This window comes from Protopterus annectens, chromosome 10.part0, assembly GCF_019279795.1.
Source record: "Protopterus annectens isolate FY-2018-M chromosome 10.part0, PAN1.0, whole genome shotgun sequence".
NCBI lineage: Eukaryota > Metazoa > Chordata > Ceratodontiformes > Protopteridae > Protopterus > Protopterus annectens.
Genome location: NC_056744.1, coordinates 1,320,107,351 through 1,320,128,024, shown reverse-complemented (window position 1 = coordinate 1,320,128,024; position 20,674 = coordinate 1,320,107,351).

Sequence of the window (20,674 nt, the reverse complement as noted above, 5' to 3'; positions counted from 1 at the left end):
GGTGTTCTACAGTCTATATGCTGACAACCTGAAATTGGGTAAACTGATTACAAGTATTACAGATAAGGCATGTCTGCAAAATAATTTGACTAAATTGACCATTTGGGCACAGGAGAAAATATGTTGATAAATACATCAAAAACTAAGCATATGAGATTTGGGAGACATAAACTGAAAGGTGGATATTTAATACAGCACACAGTGATTGAAACTGTAGACTCATTTAAGGACCTGGGTATATGGGTAGATTCAGCTATGAGTTTTTCTAATCATATCAACCAACTGGCTAATGATAGTTATAGAACTATAGGTTGTAGAAAAAGATTTATATAAGTCTAGGAAATCAAACATAATGAAATCAATGTTTGTTAGTTACATTAGACCCAAACTTGAGTATGGAATAACAATAAGGAAACTCTATAGGAAAACAAGCATGAATAAACTGGAAAGAGTACAACATAAATATACTAAGGGCATCCATGGATGTGAAAATCTAAGTTATTATGAAAGACTAAAATATCTGAACTTGTACAGTGTCTCTTACAGATATTTAAGAGGAGATTTTATTCAGGTATATAGAGCATTTAGGGACAACTATCTCTGGGAATGTTTGGGGTTATCAAAATGTACTAGAGAATCATCAGATAACCTATGTAGAAGATTCTATAGGAATGAGAAGTGTACTAATTGGTTCTCTGACAGAGTAGATGGTGCTTGGAACAGACTATCAAATTACATTAAAGCAAGTACTAGTTTAGATATTTTTAAGAACAGCCTGGACATTTATTATGGGAACAAGTGTTTTGGCATATTGGCAAGCTAGAAGGGCTTTAATACCTGTGCTTGAAACATTTGTATGTATGTATGTATGTATTTATTGACCAGGATAGTCCAACTGAGCTTGTGCAATTTTTCAGCAGAGGCTTGGTGAGAAAAGCTCCACAGTACAGGTTATGCAAGTAAAACATTCACAATACAAATTATGAAAGCAAAGAAATTCACAGTAGTGAAGTAAAATGCAATAAACACAATTTAAGATTATCCATTGGAAGGATGAACAGATGTCTAGTATAGTACTAGTAAAATATTTCAGCAAATGAGGCATTTAAGCTAAGCAGTAAGTATTGAGGAGAACGGATAGAACAAGGTGACAACAAATGTTGAAAATTGTTAATAGGATAGAGTTAGAAAATATGGCATAATTGTAGGAAAGGAACAAGTAAGTAGCAGGTTTTCAATCCTAGAGGATAGGCTGAGAGGGGTGAGTTGAGAGAGTAAGGTAGGAAACATCTAGTGTTTAGAGGTTAAGTGTTCCTATGAGTTATTAAGTTTGCAGTAGAGGCAGGTGGAGGAGCTAGAGGAGAAAAGACAGAAGTGAGGCAGAGATTGAGTAGGGAAGGCACAAGGTACTGTTAGCAAGGTTAGAGGAAGGTATGGGATATATAGCATTAGTACTTCCTGCATGTTCTCAGAAAACAGATGCCTAAAAGGAATTAAGACCTTATCACCCAGGCAATTAATTGAGGATGATTGATATTGGTGTGTATCAAACATCCTTGTTCTTATATGAGTCGATCTATTCTGTGAGGAAACTTGTGGTAGCTGCCCCTGGCCATTTCAAATAAAAGATAGGAGAGCCATGGTTGCCTGGATCAGAAGGGAGTCACTATTTTGGGTGATTTCCCCTGAATCTTCAGAAGTGCCCTGGTCCCTGGATGATAGTGGAAAAGGTGTAAAGGCATAAAGGAACAGTCCTGTCAAAGAAGAGAAAAGACATATATTGTCCACATCTTCTTACACAGAGTCCTGGAACAGAATTGTCCCAGCTGATGGTTCAGAGAGGAGACAAAGAGGTCTACTTGAAAACTCACCACAGATGGATCAAATCTTGGAAGACACCCTGATCTAGTTTCCATTCATAAAGGTCTGCCCTGAAAGTGCTCAGCTTGTCTGCCTCACAGTTATGCTCTGAAGAAATGTAGGATGCCTGTAAAGTTCTCACTTATGCTGTGAAGCTATATCACAAGCTAACATGGTTAGTCTGTGCCACTCATCCTCTAGTATAGACGACGAACAGGTGGAGTAATTTGTTTATGTGCTCTATTACATAGAAATGCATCAGTATGGATAGCAGTACTACAAAATATAAATGAACTGATTAACTGACAAGACTACACAGACGTACATGCTGACATCTCAACAGCTTACTATAAAATGGCAGTCAGGCTCACACATGCTCAGTATTTATACACTTGTGCAAGCCCCTAGAAAGCTTCTTAAAGTTGTATACACAAACAAACAGAAGGCAGGAGTGTGGCACTGAATCGAGAGAGTTGGCGACAGTTAACACGATACACCGACCCTATGTAGAAAAACTGGGAAAAGGGGGCTGATGATGCTGATGATGATGATGATGACACACACACACACACACACACACACACACACACACACACACACACACACACACATATACATGCACACACACACACACACACACACACACTGATCTATGTCTTCCCTCTTAAATAAACTGTCTTCAATGAAATAACATTAGAACAAGACATGCAATAATATATAGACATTAGAAACAAACACAATGTTCATGTCCAAGTTGCCATGTATGTGTAACATGGTCTGGAAATACAACCTGATCTATTAATATAATATTCAGAATTGGATTTAGCAACAGGGACAGTCTTCAGTGAACAATTTGCATCAGGAACTTTGGGATTCATCTCAAGAACAGGGATATTTACTGGAATCTCCTCAGTAACTGGAACACTGGACAACTCAGTCTGAGATAAAGAGTCTTTCTCACAGGCTAGGTGCTGTGGTACAGGCTCAAACACCAGCATCAAATGTTTCTGATTCCACCTAAACTCTTCTTCATGCGATTCCACAATGTACAATCTTGGCTCTGGGCAAATACTCTTCACAACTCCAATCTGATCATAACCTTTGCATGTTTGCATTATCACTGTCTCTCCTTCATGTAATGGATTGAGCAGTTTGCTGGGATTATCATAAGACTTCTGGGATAGGCATTTCTTTAACAGATTGGCTTTCACAAATCCATTATTCTTAGCACTTGGAACCAACAAACTACTGACATGGCAAGTTAGTTCTGTTTGTCTTGAAAGAAGTCTCTGGGCAGGTTAACCAAGATGTTTATCATGAGGAACATTTCTGAGATTCATGAGATTCAGGAAAACATCACTATTGTCTAGTTTTGACTTCTCAAGTAACTGTTTCACACTTTGAACTGCACATTCTGCCAAATCATTTGATTGTGGATACTCAGGATTACTTGTAACATGAGTAAAGTCCCACTCTTTGGCAAATGGCTAGTAAACTGCATGCCATTGTCAAGAATAACTTTGCGTGGACTACCATGGGCTGCAAAATGATGCTTCATCTTAGTAATGACAGTACTGGATGCTAGATTAGGAAGTAAGTCAATCTCAAACCAGCTGGAGTAAGAGTCTACTAACATCAAGTAATGTTGACCATTTCACTTGAAAATATCAGTGGCTACTGTCAACCAAGTTAGTACAGGAATCTGGTCTAGCTGAAATGATTCATTCTATTGATGTGGTTTTGTACTATTACATACAGAACAAGATTAAAGTACTCCCTAAATTTCTTGTGGCATAGTAGGCCAAAACACTAATCCTCTCACCCTCCTTTTTGTAGAATTGGTTCCTGGGTGGCCACAATGCAATAGTAATATGCTCTTGTTGCAAATACTTTGGGACACTAACTTTTGGACATTTAATGACAATACCTTTATCAGACAAAATCTCATCTCTGTATGGAAAATAAGGTTGCACATCTTGAGGTAAACTAGATTGCTTTAATAGCCATCTTCAATTGATAAAATGGTTGAGCTTCTGTAAAACAGACTCTGAGGCTGTATGATTTCTAAGTTCATCTAGACATGTGGAAGAAAAATTTCTCACTTCCATGACTTCAAAATGAAGTTTCTCATTGTCATGCTCTTCAGTGGTATTTCTAGGCAATCTGGATAATGTATCAGCAAGATAAAAAAGTTTGCTTTTTGTGTAGACAAGATACAATTGTATTTCTGCAATCTCAACATCATACGTTGCAATCTGGCTGGAGCTAAATGCATAGGCTTTCTTAAAATAGTCACTAGAGGTTGGTGGTCTGTTTTGATCTGGATAGGTCTACCATAAATATAATCATAGAACTTGCAAACACAATTGTTAAGAGTTCTTTGGGTTAGAGATCTGGATGTATATTTAACAGATTGACCCTCTTGAAGAATGACTGCACTAAGACCAAATTTCAAAGCATCACAGGAAAGAGTAACTGGTTTGTAAAATCATAGTTTCTGAGAGTTGGTGGACTGGCAATTCTATATTTCAGGACATCAAATGTTCTTTGGTGTTGTTCCAACCATGACCAAGATACCTCTATACGTGTTAGCTCTCTAAGAGGTGCTGCTAGTTGGCTCAAGTCTGGAATGAACTTGCCTAGGTAGTTAGCCACGCCAAGGAAGCACTGAAGGGCTAGAACATTTTCTAGAGCTATCTCAGGAATAGCTGTTTGCTTGTAAGGGTCTGGTCGTAGGCCTGAACTGGTAAAGAAATGGCCAATATAAGTGACTTCTCATAACCTGAACTTGCACTTCTTACAATTCAGCTTAAGATTCACTTGATAAGTTCTTTCCAGAGCTTTCTCAACATTTCTGTCATGCTCATCTTCACCATTACCTCCTACTAGAATATCATCTGCTATAATAGTACAAGGATACCCAGAAAAAATGTGCTCCCTTGCACTTTGAAAGACTTCACTGGCAGAATCTATTCCAAATGGCATTCTCAAAAATATGTACCTGCCAAACGGGTACTGAATGTATTTAGCAACGAGGATTTCATGTCAAATAAAATTTGCCAAAATTTACTTTTTGCATCTAAGACAGAAAAAACAATGGCATTTGGCATAAGTGCTGCTCACATTGGATGCTGAGGTCTTTTTAGTGCCTTGTTCAAATCTCATGGAGCAATACTTATTATGATATCATCTGAGCTTTTCTTATGAGCTACCACCATGAAAGATACCCATTCAGTTGGTTCATCTACTGAGCAAATTACACCTTGTTGCACCATTTTGACTAACTAGGCCTTGACTCTGTTCTTCATAGCAGCTGGAACTTTCCTGGCTGGCCTGACAATTGGGTTAACATCTGGGTCTAACATCATGGAGTACACAGCTGGTAGCTTGCCTAGTTTGTCTTCAAAAAGATCAGCATAGGTAGAGAAAATATGCTGGGTAAAATTTGAGCAGTGGTCTTTTAAACTAATATGATGGACTTCCTTATTAAATGAAAGCAGTTCCATTTTCAAACCCCTAATAATGACTGGATGTGCCTTTTGACCACATAAAACAACAAGCTGTAGCTTCTCCCAGCAAAGTAACATGAAAGCATCACTGAGCCTTCCGTATGAATCTCTTCACCACCATAAGTAACAAGCTTCATCCACTTTGCCAAATCAAGATTCTCACCAGCACATACTCTAGCAAATGTTTCTGCAGAGTGCAGACATAACATTGCACTTTGAACCTGTGTCAGCTTTGAGCTCTATGGGTTTTCCATTTATCTGAACAGTACAATTTTTTTCATTCTTTGCCTATAAATCTACTGCATTCACTGTTTCATTAACACCATCAACATAAAGAGTAGGATTGCAGCTTTCTAAATGATCAACTTGTTTCTTTGAATGCCCCATTTTAATAAAAAGAATGTATGCCTTTTGATTTATAAAACCTTTTGAAATGATTCCCCTTATTGCATTTGTGACATTGCTTGTCGTATTCTTTTACCTTAAAAGAAGGCGAGACAATGGTGTGCAGTTGGTACCAACTCAAGCTTTATTGACCGGCCAACATACATGCAATGCAATGCAACAACTTCCTGTCTCGCAGCCTTTATATATGCACGTTCCCCCCCCCACAGAACACTAACTACGGCAAGATAACACAGTCCATTGAATACACCACATCTCCCTTTCCATAAGGCCCCTTTCGCTTAGCACCAACCCCAGATCTATTCAATTCTCCAGCTTCACTACAACTTGGTACATGGACACCAAATGCTCACTTAGCCACATTCGGATTACTATAAACCCCCCCCCCAAGACATTGTTATTCCTGCCCGGAACTTCATAGATCCAAGCGGTCCGGCTTATTAATGACTCTTCCAGATCTGGTCCTCACCACATCCCCAGGAGCCCGGAGTTCCAGGGGAAGGCCATTGCAAGATGGCAAGGCCTCTTCGATCTTGCTTGGCACATTTTCCGGACACCCAGGGTTTGATTCACAGTCAGGCTCAGATAAAGGGAATCAAATGCACGGTTTGCCGCACAGTCCCTTGTGGCACGTCTACCTTGAAAGACCTCGGCGAGCAATGGTTTTGATCTACCATACCTGGGGTCTTCAGGTCTGTCACCCACACCTGGTCTCCAGGCAACACATTCCCCAACGGCCTGGCCCGATGGCGTCTGTTGTAGTTTTCGCCCATATACACCCTCTTCTCCCCCTCTTTCCCCCTGAGCCTTCTCCAATCAGGCAACGCAGGGTCCAACTGTGGGGGATAAATCGGGAGGGAGGTCCGCAACCGTCGTCCCATAAGGAGTTCCGCAGGGCTATACCCATTCTGCAGCGGCGTTGTCCTGTACGCCAAGAGAGCCATGTACGGATCTGTACTTTTTTTTAGCAGGTTCTTCACCGTCTGCACCGCCCGTTCCGCCTCCCCGTTACTCTGCGGGAACCTGGGGCTGCTTGTAACATGATCAAAGCCATAAGCGGTTGCGAAGGCCGCAAAAGACTGACCTGAAAACTGAGGTCCATTGTCGGACACAAGTACCTCTGGGATACCATGGCGAGCAAAAAAAGATTTCAGGTGGCTAATGACCTCATTGGATGTGGTAGGGTTCAACAATGCAATCTCGAGAAACCTGGAGAAGTAGTCTACGACAAGGAGGTAAGTCTGTCCTTTCAATTCAAACAAGTCCGCCCACTCTTTGCCATGGGCGGTCAGGGTATGCTGTTGGGAGGAGGGGCTCAGGAGGATTCTTTCTCTCTGAGATGCACGTCCTGCATCTTAAGACCATGTCATTTATCTGTTGGCTAAGCCCAGGCCACCAAACGGTCTGACAGGCTCTGGCTTTGCACTTCCACGATGCCTTGATGTCCCTCATGCAACCGACAACACCTCATTACGCATGGCAGAGGGGATAACAAGGCGCGAATCTTTCAAAAGCAACCCATCTTTCACTGTCAGTGAGGAACGATCTGGCCAGTAGCTCTTCAGTAAAGGTTCCTGGTTCGCATACGGCCACCCTGGCTGCACAAGTCCATGACCCGCACACACACACTGTCCGCTTTCAGCTGCTCCCGTAGGGTTTGGAGGAAGGATGGCTTCACCTGCATGTTTTCCACAATACTATGCACGTAGATATCCGTATCCTCCATTAACTCTGTTTCCTCCGGGGTTAGCCTGGTTTTAAGTGGAGAGCGTGACAGGGCATCTGCCACCCACAGTGATTTCCCTGGAGCATACTGCACCGTGTATGAAAACTGCATCAGCCTCATCCGGAAGCGTTGAATTCTGGGCGGTAAAGATCCAGCCTGGCCGCCCAGCAGTGAGACCAGGGTTTGTGATCAGTCTCTAGACAAAATGATTTGCCCAATAGGTAATCTCGGCGTTCGCATGCCCAGGTAGACGCCAAAGCCTCCTTTTCGACCTGGGCATATCGTTGCTCCGTGGGTGAGAGTGACCTCGATGCATATGCCACGGGTCTCCAGCCATCCTCCCATTGTTGCTGCAACACACTCCCCACCCCAAAGGATGATGCATCTGCGGAAACCTTCGTATCTCTCTTGGTCATACACAGCCAGAACTGGGGGTGAGGTAATTGCCTCTTTTAAATCATTGAATGCCTTCTCCTGATCCCCACCCCAGTACCAGCTATTCTTTTTAGATAATAGGTCTCTCAAAGCTCTATCCCTCTCAGCCAAATGAGGGATGAACTTCCCCACCTGATTCACCATGCCCAGGAAACTTCTGGTTCTCCCACTGTAGGAGGTGCTTTCATCTCCGTGATGGTCGCGGTCCGCCTCGGATCCGGGCTTATACCCGAACTTGTAATGACATGGCCCAAGAAGGTCACTGTGTCTCTCGACAGGTCACATTTCTCTATATTCAGCGTAATACCAGCTTCTCCCAGCCTCTTAAGTACCGCATGAAGTCGGGCATCGTGCTCCTCCTGGCAACGCCCCCAGACCAATACATCGTCTATGTGACAAATCACCCCCTCTAGTCCTTCGATGACCTCTGTCATCATGCGTTGAAAGTGTTCGGTGCAGAGTTAATGGCAAAGGGAAGGCGGTTAAAGTGGAAGCGCCCAAAAGGGGTTATGAATGTGGTAAGCGCAGCCGACTCCTTCGACAAAGGAATTTGCCAAAATCCCATATTAGCATCCAGCTTGCTGAACACCTTCGCCCCAGCAAGCATCCCGAGACTCTGCTCAACCGAGGGCAGCACGAACCTTTCTCTGCATACATATTCATTTAGCTTAGTGTAGTCTACACATAGTCTCAACCTGTTACTGTCCTTCTTTGGGACTACCACCATGCCTGCACACCAATCGGTAGGCTCTTCCATTCTGGTAACAACGCCCAGCGCCTCCATCCTCTTTAGCTCCTCTTTCACTCTCCCCATCAATGGCAGTGGTATCCTCCTGGGGGTCTTCAGGGAATAAGGCACCGCATTTGGTTGCAGCTTTATGTGGTATGTCCGCTGCACTACCCCCAACCCAGAGCACAACTCGGGTAAGAGGCCTTCAAAGACTCCAGGGTGATAGTGTCAACACGTTTCAAGAGACCCAGTCCCAAAATAGCAGGAAGGCCCAAAAGCGGCATGCGGAGTCCCTGTACAACATACACTTTCGCATGTCTGTCTATGTCCGTAACTGAGCTGAAGCTCCAAGGATCCTATAACCACCAGCGGCGTCCCTCCAGGACCCAGCAAGGGTTTCTCCGGCCGCTGGAGCACAGGAGCGTTCCTCCCCCGGAACAAGTTGTGCAGGTTTGACTTGGAGATAACAGTGACATCTGCCCCCGTGTCAAGCTTGAAAGTTATAGGTGTGCCCCGTATTTGCACCTCCACAATCCAAGAATGGTTCCCGGAAGAGACAGAGCCAAGGAAGAACCCCTGTTCATCACGCTCCCCCGGCTCCTCATCTTCTTCAATACTCTGCACTGCCTTGGACTGTCGGCAAACCCGCTGGTAATGGCCCTTCATCCCACCTGGCGACATCTTGCAACAGTCGCGGGGCATAGGAGTCTATGGTGAAAAGGCCCCACACCTGTAACATAGCGAGACTGGGCGCCTTTACTCTTTGCTGCTGGCGCTGAAAATTTGGCGCCAAAACCTTGCCCCAACTTTTCGAGCCCTCCAGTCTGCGTCTGGTGTCCGGTGGTGACTGCACAGCGTTCACATTATACTGCAAGGCGGGACTGTCACACCGCAAGGCCGTTTGCTGCTTCTTTACCTCCTCCGACTGTCTGGCCATATTTACAGCCCTCTCTAAGTCCAACTCTTTTTCCATCTGCATCCGCTCTGACAGTCTAGTATCTGCTAGGCCCACAACAATTCTATCCCTTATAAGCTCGTCATGTAATGTCCCATAATTGCAATGTTCGGCTAAAGCATGCAAGGCAGTAACAAAAGCATCAACAGTCTCATTCAGTTCTTGTTTCCTCATATTAAATCGTGCCCGTTCATACACAATGTTCTTTTTGACAATAAAGAACTTTTCGAAACCCTCCTTCACTTTTGCATACTCCTGGTGCTCAGCCTCGGTTAGCTTGAGGCCTCTCAAAACGTCGTCTGCCTCATCGCCCATGCAATATATCAGGGTGTTCACCTGGTTCCCCTCTGGGTTGGAAGATAAGTTACTGGCCTGCCTGAACCGTTCAAACCGGCGTATCCACCGTGTCCATTCGTGGGGTTTGGAGAAGTCAAAGGGTTCTGGCGGCTGGATGCTAAACGTAGCATTGGGAGCACTGGTCGCCATATTGATTCTAGCACGTGGCTGCCGACCATTCTCGTCGTCCGACATGTCTGCTTTCCACACCACTTGGCCCCTCGTACAATCTTCAACAAAAGGTCAGCACTCCCAAGCACAGCCACACAGCACTTCTGACACCATGTCGTATTCTTTTACCTTAAAAGAAGACGCGAGACAATGGTGTGCAGTTGGTACCAACTCCAAGCTTTATTGACCGGCCAACATACATGCAATGCAATGCAACAACTTCCTGTCTCGCAGCCTTTATATATGCACGTTCCCCCGCCCCCACAGAACACTAACTACGGCAAGATAACACAGTCCATTGAATACACCACATTGCTGAACAAAAGCTAAACATTTTTCCTTTTTAGGCTCATGACTTTCTTCACAATTACAACAGTTGGCTATGAAACTGGGTGGACAGGTGCCCTCACCGTTATGCTTGTTTGCTGACTCACTGTTATGCTTCCCTGAGATTGTGCTATTTCAAGAGCATGCCTTGGAATTTGCTAGAAAGCTTAGTGTGGGGTTTCCTTATAAGTATTGCAGCGTTTACAGTTGCAACCATGTGCTTGGGCCTGTTTCCATTAACTATGTGCTGTATACTATCAGCATGGGTTTAGAAGTTACTGGAAGCATGCATCTCTCATTTGCAAGCATGTTTGTGTACTTTTCTGTAAGCTCATATTTCTGACAAATCTCAGTGGCTTTATTCAAAGTTAAATCACTGTCATGAAGCAAAATCTTTCTCACAACATCATCTTTAATACCGTACACAAGTCTATCCTTTATCAACTTATCCCTTAAATCACCAAATCTGCATGTTTTAATGTTGAGAAACAATGCTGCAAAAGTTTAACCAGGTTTTTGACCCCTTGTGTAAAATAAGTGCCTTTCTATTGTAACATTCATTTGGGGGTTACACATTTCTCTAAATTTACATTTTAAGCACTCAGGGTCCTCCCTTGACTCAGCTGGTACAACTATATGACAGTTTCCCCCCATCCTGCATACAAAAATAAACACTCCCTTTCTATGGCTTCTGAACCAGAAGCAGAATAAATGCCTTTGTCCAGTCATTTTTATCAGAAAGTGCAGCCTGTATGAAAATATCATACTCTTGCTCAATCACTCTCCAGTTCTCTGTGATATTATTGTCAAATACAAGTGGAGTTGGTTTTTGAAATCCATCTGCCATGCCAACAAATTGTGCCCAAACAAATATGGCCCTTGTAATTATATACAAAAAAGTTGTATGTGCTTATGTTGTTGTTGTTGTGTCTTTAGGCTTATCCCGGTTAGGGGTCGCCACAGCGGAACTCCGGTCTGCTAATGTTTGGTAGTGGATTTTACATGCGAGTTACCAGCCCTGACACACAACCTTCAACGAAGGCACTCCCATTCACGCATGCATCCAGACAGAAGGCGCTCTGGCTGAGAATCGAGCGGGACAACGTCTTGCTGTGAGGCGACAACGCTACCGCAGCACCACTACCACGGATTATGTGCTTATAATAACATTCAAATGAACAATAAACTCTTTAAAATTTTTATTTTTTATTTTTTATTTTATTTATTTTACATTTGTTGACCGGGCTAGTCTAGCTGGATAAATGTCCATTTTCAGTAGAGGCCGGAGAAAAGCTCCACACAAAACATGACAATAAGACATATTAATCATAAAAATTAAAAGTACAATAAGAATATAACTTTAGTAATAACATCAACATATAGGTAAGGCACACAAAAAATAGTAGGTCAGTTGGCTCACATTGGATGTTGAGGTCTTTTTAGTGCCTTGTTCAAATCTCATGGAGCAATACTTATTATGATATCATCTGAGCTTTTCTTATGAGCTACCACCATGAAAGATACCCATTCAGTTGGTTCATCTACTGGGCAAATTACACCTTGTTGCACCATTTTGACTAACTAGGCCTTGACTCTGTTCTTCATAGCAGCTGGAACTTTCCTGGCTGGCCTGACAACTGGGTTAACATCTGGGTCTAACATCATGGAGTACACAGCTGGTAGCTTTCCTAGTTTGTCTTCAAAAAGAGAAAATATGCTGGGTAAAATTTGAGCAGTGGTCTTTTAAACTAATATGATGGACTTCCTTATTAAATGAAAGCAGTTCCATTTTCAAACCCCAAATAATGACTGGATGTGCCTTTTGACCACATAAAACAACAAGCTGTAGCTTCTCCCAGCAGAGTAACATGAAAGAATCACTGAGCCTTCCATATGAATCTCTTCACCACCATAAGGAACAAGCTTCATCCACTTTGCCAAATCAAGATTCTCACCAGCACATACTCTAGCAAATGTTTCTGCAGAGTGCAGACATAACATTCCACTTTGAACCTGTGTCAGCTTTGAGCTCTATGGGTTTTCCATTTATCTGAACAGTACAAAATTTTTCATTCTTTGCCTATAAATCTACTGCATTCACTGTTTCATTAACACCATCAACATAAAGAGTAGGATTGCAGCTTTCTAAATGATCAACTTGTTTCTTTGAAAGCCCCATTTTAATAAAAAGAATGTATGTCTTTTGATTTACAAAACCTTTTGAAATGATTCCCCTTATTGCATTTGTGACATTGCTTGTCGTATTCTTTTACCTTAAAAGAAGACGCGAGACAATGGTGTGCAGTTGGTACCAACTCCAAGCTTTATTGACCGGCCAACATACATGCAATGCAATGCAACAACTTCCTGTCTCGCAGCCTTTATATATGCACGTTCCCCCGCCCCCACAGAACACTAACTACGGCAAGATAACACAGTCCATTGAATACACCACATCTCCCTTTCCATAAGGCCCCTTTTCGCTTAGCACCAACCCCAGATCTATTCAATTCTCCCACTTCACTACAACTTGGTACATGGACACCAAATGCTCACTTAGCCACATTCGGATTACTATAAACCCCCCCCCCAAGACATTGTTATTCCTGCCCGGAACTTCATAGATCCAAGCGGTCCGGCTTATTAATGACTCTTCCAGATCTGGTCTCACCACATCCCCAGGAGCCCGGAGTTCCAGGGGAAGGCCATTGCAAGATGGCAAGGCCTCTTCGATCTTGCTTGGCACATTTTCCGGACACCCAGGGTTTGATTCACAGTCAGGCTCAGATAAGGGAATCAAATGCACACGGTTTCGCCGCACAGTCCCTTGTGGCACGTCTACCTTGAAAGACCTCGGCGAGCAATGGTTTTGATCTACCATACCTGGGGTCTTCAGGTCTGTCACCCACACCTGGTCTCCAGGCAACACATTCGGCAACGGCCTGGCCCGATGGCGTCTGTTGTAGTTTTCGCCCATATACACCCTCTTCTCCCCCTCTTTCCCCCTGAGCCTTCTCCAATCAGGCAACGCAGGGTCCAACTGTGGGGGATAAATCGGGAGGTCCGCAACCGTCGTCCCATAAGGAGTTCCGCAGGGCTATACCCATTCTGCAGCGGCGTTGTCCTGTACGCCAAGAGAGCCATGTACGGATCTGTACTTTTTTTTAGCAGGTTCTTCACCGTCTGCACCGCCCGTTCCGCCTCCCCGTTACTCTGCGGGAACCTGGGGCTGCTTGTAACATGATCAAAGCCATAAGCGGTTGCGAAGGCCGCAAAAGACTGACCTGAAAACTGAGGTCCATTGTCGGACACAAGTACCTCTGGGATACCATGGCGAGCAAAAAAAGATTTCAGGTGGCTAATGACCTCATTGGATGTGGTAGGGTTCAACAATGCAATCTCGAGAAACCTGGAGAAGTAGTCTACGACAAGGAGGTAAGTCTGTCCTTTCAATTCAAACAAGTCCGCGCCCACTCTTTGCCATGGGCGGTCAGGGTATGCTGTTGGGAGGAGGGGCTCAGGAGGATTCTTTCTCTCTGAGATGCACGTCCTGCATCTTAAGACCATGTCATTTATCTGTTGGCTAAGCCCAGGCCACCAAACGGTCTGACAGGCTCTGGCTTTGCACTTCACGATGCCTTGATGTCCCTCATGCAACTTCGACAACACCTCATTACGCATGGCAGAGGGGATAACAAGGCGCGAATCTTTCAAAAGCAACCCATCTTTCACTGTCAGTGAGGAACGATCTGGCCAGTAGCTCTTCAGTAAAGGTTCCTGGTTCGCATACGGCGGCCACCCCTGGCTGCACAAGTCCATGACCCGCACACACACTGTCCGCTTTCAGCTGCTCCGTAGGGTTTGGAGGAAGGATGGCTTCACCTGCATGTTTTCCACAATACTATGCACGTAGATATCCGTATCCTCCATTAACTCTGTTTCCTCCGGGGTTAGCCTGGTTTTAAGTGGAGAGCGTGACAGGGCATCTGCCACCCACAGTGATTTCCCTGGAGCATACTGCACCGTGTATGAAAACTGCATCAGCCTCATCCGGAAGCGTTGAATTCTGGGCGGTAAAAGATCCAACGCCTGGCCGCCCAGCAGTGAGACCAGGGGTTTGTGATCAGTCTCTAGACAAAATGATTTGCCCAATAGGTAATCTCGAAAGCGTTCGCATGCCCAGGTAGACGCCAAAGCCTCCTTTTCGACCTGGGCATATCGTTGCTCCGTGGGTGAGAGTGACCTCGATGCATATGCCACGGGTCTCCAGCCATCCTCCCATTGTTGCTGCAACACACTCCCCACCCCAAAGGATGATGCATCTGCGGAAACCTTCGTATCTCTCTTCGGGTCATACACAGCCAGAACTGGGGGTGAGGTAATTGCCTCTTTTAAATCATTGAATGCCTTCTCCTGATCCCCACCCCAGTACCAGCTATTCTTTTTAGATAATAGGTCTCTCAAAGCTCTATCCCTCTCAGCCAAATGAGGGATGAACTTCCCCACCTGATTCACCATGCCCAGGAAACTTCTGAGTTCTCCCACTGTAGCAGGTGCTTTCATCTCCGTGATGGGCGGTCCGCCTCGGATCCGGGCTTATACCGAACTTGTAATGACATGGCCCAAGAAGGTCACTGTGTCTCGACAGGTCACATTTCTCTATATTCAGCGTAATACCAGCTTCTCCCAGCCTCTTAAGTACCGCATGAAGTCGGGCATCGTGCTCCTCCTGGCAACGCCCCCAGACCAATACATCGTCTATGTGACAAATCAACCCTGCTAGTCCTTCGATGACCTCTGTCATCATGCGTTGAAAGTGTTCGGTGCAGAGTTAATGCCAAAGGGAAGGCGGTTAAAGTGGAAGCGGCCAAAGGGTTATGAATGTGGTAAGCGCAGCCGACTCCTTCGACAAAGGAATTTGCCAAAATCCCATATTAGCATCCAGCTTGCTGAACACCTTCGCCCCAGCAAGCATCCCGAGACTCTGCTCAACCGAGGGCAGCACGAACCTTTCTCTGCATACATATTCATTTAGCTTAGTGTAGTCTACACATAGTCTCAACCTGTTACTGTCCTTCTTTGGGACTACCACCATGCCTGCACACCAATCGGTAGGCTCTTCCATTCTGGTAACAACGCCCAGCGCCTCCATCCTCTTTAGCTCCTCTTTCACTCTCCCCATCAATGGCAGTGGTATCCTCCTGGGGGTCTTCAGGGAATAAGGCACCGCATTTGGTTGCAGCTTTATGTGGTATGTCCGCTGCACCCCCAACCCAGAGCACAACTCCGGGTAAGAGGCCTTCAAAGACTCCAGGGTGATAGTGTCAACACGTTTCAAGAGACCCAGTCCCAAAATAGCAGGAAGGCCCAAAAGCGGCATGCGGAGTCCCTGTACAACATACACTTTCTCGCATGTCTGTCTATGTCCGTAACTGAGCTGAAGCTCCAAGGATCCTATAACCACCAGCGGCGTCCCTCCAGGACCCAGCAAGGGTTTCTCCGGCCGCTGGAGCACAGGAGCGTTCCTCCCCCGGAACAAGTTGTGCAGGTTTGACTTGGAGATAACAGTGACATCTGCCCCCGTGTCAAGCTTGAAAGTTATAGGTGTGCCCCGTATTTGCACCTCCACAATCCAAGAATGGTTCCCGGAAGAGACAGAGCCAAGGAAGAACCCCTGTTCATCACGCTCCCCCGGCTCCTCATCTTCTTCAATACTCTGCACTGCCTTGGACTGTCGGCAAACCCGCTGGTAATGGCCCTTCATCCCACACAAGCGACATCTTGCAACAGTCGCGGGGCATAGGAGTCTATGGTGAAAAGGCCCCCCACACCTGTAACATAGCGAGACTGGAGCGCCTTTACTCTTTTGCTGCTGGCGCTGAAAATTTGGCGCCAAAACCTTGCCCCAACTTTTCGAGCCCTCCAGTCTGCGTCTGGTGTCCGGTGGTGACTGCACAGCGTTCACATTATACTGCAAGGCGGGACTGTCACACCGCAAGGCCGTTTGCTGCTTCTTTACCTCCTCCGACTGTCTGGCCATATTTACAGCCCTCTCTAAGTCCAACTCTTTTTCCATCTGCATCCGCTCTGACAGTCTAGTATCTGCTAGGCCCACAACAATTCTATCCCTTATAAGCTCGTCATGTAATGTCCCATAATTGCAATGTTCGGCTAAAGCATGCAAGGCAGTAACAAAAGCATCAACAGTCTCATTCAGTTCTTGTTTCCTCATATTAAATCGTGCCCGTTCATACACAATGTTCTTTTTGACAATAAAGAACTTTTCGAAACCCTCCTTCACTTTTGCATACTCCTGGTGCTCAGCCTCGGTTAGCTTGAGGCCTCTCAAAACGTCGTCTGCCTCATCGCCCATGCAATATATCAGGGTGTTCACCTGGTTCCCCTCTGGGTTGGAAGATAAGTTACTGGCCTGCCTGAACCGTTCAAACCGGGCGTATCCACCGTGTCCATTCGTGGGGTTTGGAGAAGTCAAAGGGTTCTGGCGGCTGGATGCTAAACGTAGCATTGGGAGCACTGGTCGCCATATTGATTCTAGCACGTGGCTGCCGACCATTCTCGCCGTCCGACATGTCTGCTTTCCACACCACTTGGCCCCTCGTTCAATCTTCAACAAAAGGTCAGCACTCCCAAGCACAGCCACACAGCACTTCTGACACCATGTCGTATTCTTTTACCTTAAAAGAAGACGCGAGACAATGGTGTGCAGTTGGTACCAACTCCAAGCTTTATTGACCGGCCAACATACATGCAATGCAATGCAACAACTTCCTGTCTCGCAGCCTTTATATATGCACGTTCCCCCGCCCCCACAGAACACTAACTACGGCAAGATAACACAGTCCATTGAATACACCACATTGCTGAACAAAAGCTAAACATTTTTCCTTTTTAGGCTCATGACTTTCTTCACAATTACAACAGTTGGCTATGAAACTGGGTGGACAGGTGCCCTCACCGTTATGCTTGTTTGCTGACTCACTGTTATGCTTCCCTGAGATTGTGCTATTTCAAGAGCATGCCTTGGAATTTGCTAGAAAGCTTAGTGTGGGTGTTTTCCTTATAAGTATTGAAGAATTTACAGTTGCAACCATGTGCTTCGGCCTGTTTCCATTAACTATGTGCTGTATACTATCAGCATGGGCTTTAGAAGTTACTGGAAGCATGCATCTCTCATTTGCAAGCATGTTTGTGTACTTTTCTGTAAGCTCATATTTCTGACAAATCTCAGTGGCTTTATTCAAAGTTAAATCACTGTCATGAAGCAAAATCTTTCTCACAACATCATCTTTAATACCGTACACAAGTCTATCCTTTATCAACTTATCCCTTAAATCACCAAATCTGCATGTTTTAATGTTGAGAAACAATGCTGCAAAAGTTTAACCAGGTTTTTGTCCCCTTGTGTAAAATAAGTGCCTTTCTATTGTAACATTCGTTTGGGGGTTACACATTTCTCTAAATTTACATTTTAAGCACTCAGGGTCCTCCCTTGACTCAGCTGGTACAACTAGATGACAGTTTCCCCCCATCCTGCATACAAAAATGAACACTCCCTTTCTATGGCTTCTGAACCAGAAGCAGAATAAATGCCTTTGTCCAGTCATTTTTATCAGAAAGTGCAGCCTGTATGAAAATATCATACTCTTGCTCAATCACTCTCCAGTTCTCTGTGATATTATTGTCAAATACAAGTGGAGTTGGTTTTTGAAATCCATCTGCCATGCCAACAAATTGTGCCCAAACAAATATGGCCCTTGTAATTATATACAAAAAAGTTGTTGTATGTGCTTATGTTGTTGTTGTTGTGTCTTTCGGCTTATCCCGGTTAGGGGTCGCCACAGCGGAACTCCGGTCTGCTAATGTTTGGTAGTGGATTTTTACATGCCGAGTTACCAGCCCTGACACACAACCTTCAACGAAGGCACTCCCATTCACGCATGCATCCAGACAGAAGACGCTCTAGCTGAGAATCGAACGGGACAACGTCTTGCTGTGAGGCGACAACACTACCGCAGCACCACTACCACAGATTATGTGCTTATAATAACATTCAAATGGACAATAAACTCTTTAAAATTTTTATTTTTTATTTTTTATTTTATTTATTTTACATTTGTTGACCGGGCTAGTCTAGCTGGATAAATGTCCATTTTCAGTAGAGGCCCGGGGAGAAAAGCTCCACACAAAACATGACAATAAGACATATTAATCATAAAAATTAAAAGTACAATAAGAATATAACTTTAGTAATAACATCAACATATAGGTAAGGCACACAAAAAATAGTAGGTCAGTTGCAAAACATCAGCATCATCATCATAATCAGTTGCAAAACATCATTATTAAAGGGTAATGGTTACACAAATAAGCTTTGAGAATTAGTAGGAGAGAAATAAAAAAAATAATGTAAGAACAGACTAGAAAGGGTTACAAGAATAAAACAAGAATGGAGAAGAGTGAGAGACAAAAGTGTAGGAGAGAGAAGAAGACTGAAGACAGAGGAGAGGAGAGGGGAGAGATGAGAGGAGTATGTCAGTGCATATTAGAGGGAAAAGAGCAAGAGAAATATTGGGTATAAGCCTAGCAACTAAGCACAGAGGAAAGTTAAAGGAAGAGCAAAGGGTAAAGAGAAACATTAGTCTGGAGTACTACATGAGCAAAGCCAGTGATTTTGGAAGTACAGTGTGATTTTTTGTTTGAAGAGAGGTAAGGAAGCGGTTAGAGTTATGTCTGTAGGTAGCAGATTCCAAGTTCTACCTACAGTATTAGTGAATAGAGAGTCACCAGCTAAGTTATGGGACTTTATGGATTTGATCATGAGTTTACAAGAGGATCGAAGGGAGGTAAGATTGTTATAAGGGATTAAAAGTTGTAAAAGTATAGGGGTGTTGTCAGGTTGGTATAGTATCTTGTGGGCAATAGTAAGTTGTGAGATCATCAGACAGTTTTGTAGTTCTAGCCAGCCTAAGAGTTTCAAGTTAAGACAGTGGTGGGTTCTGAAAGGGTTAGCAGTGGCAAAGCGGGAAATGCTATTGTAGCAAGTTGCTAGTTTATTTAGGTTAGCCTTCTTTAGGTTTGTGAAGATAGGAGAGGCATAAAAGAGAGTAGATATCAAATGGGAGTGGGCGATAGTAACTCTGGTAGATGGAGTGAGGAATGGTTTGATGCGGTATAGGGATCCTATTTTTCTGTTAACTGTTTTGATGGTGTTATTGTACTGTACTTTATAAAACATACTCTGTAATGGCTGTATTTTGTGAAATAACTGCATTGTAATACTACACAAACATGCAAACACTTCAGGCAACTGCAATAACTTCAATTAATGTGAAAAAGTAGTGCTTAGTGAAAAAATGCATCTGTTTCCCTTATTTTATTCATTTTATGAGATTTGGACTTTATTTCAAACATTTTCCATAGTTATTTCAAATATTTCTGTTAATATATAGTAATATTGAATATATGTTACTTAGAAATGTGTTTAGAGCATTCTGAATGCCTTATTTCATATTTTGTGAATAAGAAATTGCTTGAGCAAGTTTGAATACCTGAAATTCGTTTCTGACCTGTTTTGCGAGTTATGCATGCAGTAGGGATGATTTACTTCTGAATATTCCTCCAGTGGTAACTGAGTGTCCAAGAGGCACTTGAATCTGTCGAATCTGGATTCACCTTCTGGCCGTATATTCTTTTAGACATGCCTCTTCTGACACAATGTCAATCATCCTTCTCTAGTATACATGACGAGCAGGCTTGTTTGTTTATATGCTTTATTACATAGAAACACATTAGGACGGATAGCAGTACAGCAAAATATAAACAAACTGATTAGCTGACAGGCTACACAGACATACATGCTTACATCTGAACAGCTTACTACAAAATGGCAGTCAGGCTCGCACATGCTCAGTATTTATACACTTGTGCAAGCCCCTAGAAAGATTCTTAAAGTTGTACACACACACTTATCTGCAGTCTGCAAAGGGGGTATAACCTAGTTCCCTCTTGCGTCTTGATGTGCCATGTGACTATAGCTACTTGAATAGGTCCTGTAGACTAAAGATGGTTCAGAAAATTAAGTGCCTTGATTGCGGCAAGCATATTGATATTTATATCCTTGCATCTGTCCTTGGTATTCCACACACCCCTGCACTTTTATCGTTCTTTTATTTATTTTATCTTCATTTATTTTTAGCTGC